Source organism: Vicia villosa, linkage group LG3 (genome assembly GCF_029867415.1).
Source record: "Vicia villosa cultivar HV-30 ecotype Madison, WI linkage group LG3, Vvil1.0, whole genome shotgun sequence".
Lineage (NCBI taxonomy): Eukaryota > Viridiplantae > Streptophyta > Magnoliopsida > Fabales > Fabaceae > Vicia > Vicia villosa.
In genome coordinates, this window is record NC_081182.1 from 114,804,347 (window position 1) to 114,812,153 (window position 7,807).

Here is a 7,807-nt window from a genome sequence, read left to right on the forward strand (position 1 = left end):
AAGACCCGTGCGTCCGCACGGGTAATTCAAATCTTAAGATGAATAATGTACTACAAACGTATAAAAAGAAATTTAAAAACTCGAATGAAAAATGTTAAATTAAGATTCATAAAACATAATATAGATGTAATGAAGCTATATATAGTAGCTATTTTAAAAAAAGAAGTTGGAAATGTAATAGGAAAAAAGTGTCTTCAAAAGAACTTCGATTGTATATGACATCTTAGATTGAAGTGTACCAAAGAAATCTGAAAAAAGAATAGAAAATGTATTATGGTGATAGCGACCCGTGAAAGTAGTAAGTTTCAGTGATAAAATTCCCATAAGATAAGTATTATGGTGGTAGTGACCCGTAAAAATTGTGATTGTCCGAATAAAAATAAATTAAGGTCCGAAAAAATGTATTATAGTGATAGTGACCTGTAAAAATGGTTTCTATCTTGCTCAACAATTTTTTTTCTTAAAATTATATTTCTAATTTATATTGAAATGCTTGAAGAAGTGCAAACATATTATGAATCAAAGAAATAAATAGTAAGTTATTAAAGATGGAGGTAAAATATTAAAGTCTATATAAACACTTCCCCTTTTAAGCCATTTTTTTTACCGTTGAATATTTTTTTTAAGGCAAATGAACTTATATTACTTTTTAGTATTAATTCAACCAATGATGAATTTTATTCATTTTAGTAAATTTTGATTTTTTATCATTTTAAAAAATAAAATAATGATTCACTTCTTATATTAAATTTCCTATGTGTTTGTTATAAAGATTATGGAAGTCAAGACTAATTAAGTTCAATAAAATATTGTATTATATATATTGGTCCTTGATCAAACCAAACCAAATTTGCAATCTTGTTCCTGTTGATAACATATCCCTATAACATTAGCTCTATAAATCATCATGGAGAACATTACAAAGAATGGTGCATCCTCAAACATATCAATTCAGAACAGCCATACAGAACATGGTACCACTTCCAGACCCCAAAAAATTGGATGCATGGTAAAAGCACTTATTTTTTCATTTACTTTTTGAACATGTGTAATATGTTATACATCTAACATTTTTCTGTATCATTTGACGCGATTTGTTGACAAAAACTCACTTCATCATGCAGATCCTAATGGTATAAACTAACCTTTATTTAGTTAAGAATCTCTCATATGTTACAAATTAATCTAAAGTTAAATGAGTCATAATTTTTGTATGACAGGACCATTGTACTACAAAGGAGTTTACCATCTTCTACCAATATAACCATGATGAAGCAACCTTTGGTAACACAATGATATGGGCTCATTCTATATCCAAAGATCTCATAAACTGGACTCATCTCAATGATGCCATTACACCATCTTGTGCTGGTGACATGAACAGTTGCTTCTCAGGCTCAGCCATTATACTTCCAGGTGATAGGCTGTGAAATTATGGGTTGTAAATTATAGGCTCAGCCTCTATACAAGTTCCCCAACAGTGTATACAAAGTTATAAGTAGACTTAATATCTGAGTACATAGTTTACCAATGCAAATTTTGCCATTATAATATTGAATATTTGTACAGTCACAAAATTATCATGCATCTGGAAGAGAAACAAAAATGCATTGCATTAATTCAAACACAATGTTGGTGCCATGAAAGACAACAACAAAATTATATCATCAATGGTCTTTGTGCCAGACTTTGTAAATTTCAGTCTTTGTGCCAGACTTTGCATTACAAATTTACAATGAAACAATCAGATAAGTAATTAGCCAAGTGGTATGTAAACAGGATATCTCAAAATCGCAAAATCAAACCAATTTCATAACCATAAATAATAATACTAATCTAATAGTGATGTCGGTACAGTTGAAAAATATACCAATCCCATGGGAGGAACCTTTCCAATAGTATTTGTCAATTGTCATAGTCTAAGCATGGCACTATCTAATGGCAAAATTTGAGAACGAAGAATGAATTTTACTGAGAACATGTACATTAAGAGCAGTAAGTCTTGTCATGTGAGATCCAGGCGCCGCTTTGTCCTCATAGGAATGAACTACTGCAGCAACAGCATTAAGTTGACCAACTTTCAATTAGGTATAGCTTAAAATCTCATTGAACTCCCAAAAAGCAAAAACCAAGTTGAATTGTTTTCAAAGTTCTGGTTCAGACTTATATACCAACATTTATAACAAAAGAAAAAATTGAGGCTTGTATGAAAGGATTGTAATGATTGTTTAACCAAATTTGATCTTTTCCCATGCTTACCGTTTCTAAAGCCAAAAGTGCAAGTCCAACCATACAGTATCAGAAGAATTATGATATTTACGTTGTACCAAGACAAATGGCTGCTTTCGAGAAAATAAATGTCCTTGAAGCCAATCATTAAAGGAAGTTCGATAGAATGGTTTCACCTTTAAGATCAACCTAAATGAAACATAAATTCAAATTAATCTCAAGCAAACTCAATCAACCATAAAAACTGAGATAGCAGGGTGCATGCTTGAAGAACCTTCTACGTCCAATAAAAGGCAGTATAGAATAAATAAGTGGTGGCAACATGAAAAATTAATCGAAGAGTTAGAGCCCTGATTTGTTTACCTAGTGTATAAATAGCAAAAGGGCCCCTAACGAATTCACTGTATTTTAAAGGAACATCATAATAAAAAAATGTAAGATAAAGAAATGTACCTTTAAACTTGCAACGACTTCTTGGCGTTCCTTGACAGATCCATCCTTTGCATATACAATCTTCCAGACATGCCAAACCCTCCATTTTGGAATTTTCTGAACATAATTATTATAGGAAAAATCTAGTAGCACCAAACCCACCATTTAGGAAATAAGATGATCATTTGCATATGGCCAGAATAGAAGAAACTAACTACTTTGCTTTGGGTTTGAGCATACATGAAAATATTCAACCAATAGACTTGAATGAGGGCCTATCATTTACTGAAGATTTCACATAAAACATAATTCATCAAAATTAGGGTTCGAAATCCAAATCCCTAACTAACAGAAGAAAATAACAGAACAACAACATATCAGATTAAACAAATGGAAGAAAACCCACTACCGCCACAATACCGAGGTAACGTCTTTCTGCAGAGAAAAGTACCAAACTTGCAGCTTGTATAACTCTGCCATGAATATTAATAACTTAATTATGGAACCTAAGTTAGAATGTTAACAACAATTAGAATTATGACAAGACAAATTATGTTGAACTCTTCATGCAGGTTATAATAGATTCTCTCCTACTAAGCTTGAGGATCAATAAGCAACCTGGCTGCTATGGCTAGATCCAAGGAAAAGTTAGACCTGCTATGATTCTATTGTAGACATGATTCTATTTGTTAACCAATGGCTGTAGCATGACTATATAAATGTTACTATATTACCTTGTCCCAACCATAGTGATTCCATGAAAGAGACAAAACTTAACTACAAGAAACAGTGTATCTAGCCAAACATTAACTTCAAAGAATAGGTCATAAGACTAAAATAAAAAGGGTCATAAGAATGTGTGTCAAGCATTAATTCAAAATAAACGTAAATTGAAAAGCAATATAGAGACCCATTGTTGAGAAGCATATCCTACATATATATATAACGATCTTTATCCTTAATAATTAGCACAATTGAGTCTTTGTGGTTCCTGCAATTAAGATTAAAAGTTTTTAATGCATTCCAACACCAAATTCAACAACACAAAGGGAAAATAACATAAGGAAATAAATAAGAACATCATCATTTTTTCTTGTTATTGTTTCAATGTTGCTTACAGGTTGAAGGGAGATTCGAGAACAAAGAGAGAAAATCGCAGCCCACCTCAATGCCCATTTCCTCCGTCGATTCCGGACGAAGCTTCTCGGCACCACCCTTCCTACAACTCCATCGTCGTTTAACACATACATGACAACATGTGCTTACCCTCGGATTGTTAACGAAAACCACCCCTTCTCCATTCACTTCGACTTTCACACTCACCAGCCATCGTGAAACTTCCATTCACCTATTCTGCACCCTTTCGGCACACTCATCTTCAATCATGTGCTTTGGAGAGAGAATGAAGAAGATAGTTACGTAAATTATGAAGAATGAGAGGTTTTAGGGTTTGTGGGGTTTAGAGAGAGAAAAGGGAAAACGGGAGAGAGAGATAGTGAGAGAGTGTTGAAAATGCAAAAGTGTGGAAAGAGGATGGATAGAGGAGAATGAGGGGGAAAATGGAATTTGAAAAAAATGAATGCCACTTGTACAGAATGACTCTTTTCATTGGTTGGAATTAATTCAATTAGCAAATTACGATAAGGGGCAATTCTTAGTGTTAATTAAAATGTAAGGAATGGTAATTTAGGCGGTTTGGTGGCATCTTTCATTCTTAGTTAGGTAGTTGATTGATTATACTTATGTGCTCCTAATAAGGTTAAGTTAAGTTCCTTTTGAAGATGATTACATGATCCCAATTAATTTTCAACTAGGATTTAGTTTGTTTCTAAATGCATGAACTTAGTTTGTACACTAAAACCATAATTTTGATCCATGAGTTTTCTCTTTGATTTTGATACTTCATCTTGTAAATATTTAGTTATGCATAGATGCCATGATCAATACTTGATACCCATGATTAAACCTTGATAAAATTAACCATACTCTTGAACTTTGAGCTTGTGTGATAAAATGTCCATTAGAACAAATGATTGTTTCTTACCATGTTTATACTTAACATCCATTGATGCTTGTGATCCTTTTGATTGATTGATCATACATTGTTTGTTTACTTGTGTACATGCTTGGTTGATCCATATACTTGTACCATACACTTTTTTCATATATTTGATCTAACCATACATACATGAGATACTTGTCCATATATACTTATCCATGTGATCGTATGGATCATATTCATCCATACATGATATGATTGATATCAAGATATGTTCTCCTTCATTCATTACCCTTATACTTGAGTATATTTGTACACTGTAATGCCCCATATTTTATATTTATTAATTTAATTAGAATTTAAATTAATTATTTGGATTATTTGGCATTTTATTGGATTTAATTGGATTAAATTGAGAAATAGAGCTACTGGGCCAATTGTGGTGTTAGTAAAGAGGGAGTGCTAAGTGTAGGCCTTTTACTAAGGTTATATTTTATATTTTTTTCATAAAAACAAGGAAATAAGAAAAAAGAAGGAAATTGGGAAAAATAGAAGAGGAGAAGAGAAGCAAAAGAGGAGAAGAGCAGAGAACGTGAAAGAGCATGAAAAGAAGAAGAGGGATTTCAAGGAATTTGACTAAGGTAAGGGGGGATTCTTCCGATTAGCATTTATTATTGGGTTATAGATGGTAGGACTGAATTAGATGCATTGGTCGTGTCAATTGAGTTATATGTTAGGTTGGGGTTTTGGGATGATTTGATGAAAATTGTATGATTTGATAAAATTGCATGATTTGATGATGTTATGATGTTAGAGGATCCATAATATGTGTTACATTTGTGTTATAATATGTATTCTATTGCTGTCCTTAATGGTTGGTGTTTTCGACTTGATTTGGTTGAATCCCGTACTGTTGTCATCTGCTATGAAATTCTGAATTTTTTGCCAGTTCGCTCCGCGAACCCTGTTGGCGCCGCGAAGGCGTCGTAAATTTTCCAGTTCGCCCCGCAAACCTTTTTGGCGCCGCGAAGGCGTTGTTTCCTGGCAGCGCATCGCGAACAATGTGTGGCGCCGCGTGCTGCTAGTGAAACTTAAAAAATTCATAACTGGAATTCTGGACATCTGATTTGAGTATCGTTTGATGCGTCGGAAAGCTAACAAGATGAACTCTATTATAAAAATGGTTGCAGCAGCTGTAACATATTTAATTGTGTTAGGATGATATTGGAAAGAAGTGAAGTTTGCGGCTACACTTGTTCTTAGAACTAGACTTATTCATTGGTACCGCACGGGACGTTAGTGTCAAAGTTGAGCGGATTGAAGGAATAATTAAAGGTTTATTGAGGAGCAATTTTAGGAATTAAGTGTATCATTTGAGGGGTTTTGGAGATATCGTATAGAGTGTCGCTGTATGATGCCGATGTTGTATTTCAGAGAACGTTGGAAAATTCATATCTTGGGTTCCGAGTGTCGGGTTTATGTGCCGTACAGCCTAGAAGAGGTGAAATTATGTTCTACCTTATAGGAGAGTTATAAATACAGTAGAGGCGATCCTATGAGGAGAGAGTCCAAGGTCAGTTATGGAAGCGTGAAACTTGTTGAATAAGAATGGTTATTACCGCAATTGTTCGAAACGAAGTTGGGTAGAACATGTCGTTGATGAATAAGTTGATGAGATGTTCGGTATTAAAGATGATTTGAGTGCCGATGGATTTTAGTGAGGATTGAATTAGTAGTAAAGGAAAAATAAACTTTAGAACAGTTGAAGTCGTATTTGTGATGCCAAGGTAACGACATGTATAAAAGAAGAATTGTAGAGAATTTCTAACACCTATTGATGCGAGGAAGACTTTGTTGAGATTTCGAGTGGAATGATATTTGGACGCGAAAGATGTCATGGGATTTAGATTAAAACCACGAGTTATGAATGTTGTTGCGGTTTTTTGCTAAGATGAGGATTTTGATTTGGAACGAGATGAATAGTAATGTACGAGTATATTAGTGATTATGAAGTTTGTAAGTACTTAACAAGTGTGTGAGGCTAAGTGACTATGAAGCGGATTGTGTAAAATTTTTGGACGTTGGTGTCTCACTGCCAAGATCCAATGAGGGGGAAGTGTGCGACTTGTAAAGACTCAAAGTGAATTATTGGGCTATGACGATGTTAATGAGTTTGAGTGCAAACTCGGAAAGGATACTATTATGTAGTAACGACGATTTATGCTTAAATATGTTTGTCGACTATCTATTGAAAAATTGAGGACTTGATCACCCTAAATCTCTTGTTAGTAGTAGATGGAATCATATAAATGAGACGGGCTTGTTTTGTTACCTTAATGGTATAAATTGTGATGGATATTAAACCGTCAGAATAATCACTCACCATGTTATGTGAACTTATGAAGAAGTGAATATGAAAGAGTGCAAGATAATGGACAATGACTTAAGACGGGTAATCAGAGTCGCACAACAAAAGTGTGATGTGGAGTAGTGTTATGAGTACTACTCGTGGGCAGTGAGGAATTAAAATGCAGGAGCATACGTAGAGAATATGTATTGATCTATATGTTGGATTTAGAATCTAGTGGATGTAAGGATGTCGTGCCGAAGAATTAGAACTCTTTTGAATAATTTCTGAGATGATGAGTATGTTATTGTGGTTGTACGTAGTTAACGGGTATGTATTTGGCAAAGTTAAGACGATGAGTTGATACTATATAATACTATAATAATTTTGTGTCGTTGTTAAGGTGTTATTGTAGATTCCAGATATAATGAGGAATTATACTCTACGAAGGACGAAGTTGATTTAATTCTTAGAGAAGAGCAGGACTCAGTTTGAGCTATTTTGTAAGCAATGGTATATTGAGGCTGATGAGTGTGATTATAATTACTTGTGTGTACTTGCTCTGATGGTTAGAATGTTTAAATAGAGGAAGTAAATCAGGAATTTGTTTTTGAGTGCGATTAAGTATTGTTAAGTGGTAAATTAGTACCATGTATGATAAAGAATGATTCTTGAACGAATGAGTAAAGAGAGCCATAATAGGGTAAAAACTCAGAAATCTAATTGGTAATGATGATTGTAATGAATAATCAGAGCAGTGCAGCGAAAACAGAATGTAACATGTTTGATGATTGCTGGTG

At 33.8% G+C, this 7,807-nt stretch overlaps 1 long non-coding RNA gene across 2 annotated transcripts; it reads right to left on the reverse strand.

Moving 5' to 3' along the window:
- Positions 1-749: 749 nt before the first annotated feature.
- LOC131656569 (uncharacterized) lies at positions 750-4,188 on the reverse strand. 2 transcript variants are annotated; one of them, XR_009300148.1, is made up of 4 exons: positions 3,780-4,188; positions 2,683-3,652; positions 2,260-2,418; positions 759-2,050 (listed from the first exon to the last, which is right to left on the reverse strand). It is a non-coding gene; the product is annotated as an uncharacterized LOC131656569 (long non-coding RNA). The 2 variants fall into 2 exon arrangements; XR_009300147.1 differs by having other exon boundaries at positions 750-2,050; positions 2,683-4,188.
- Positions 4,189-7,807: the final 3,619 nt, after the last annotated feature.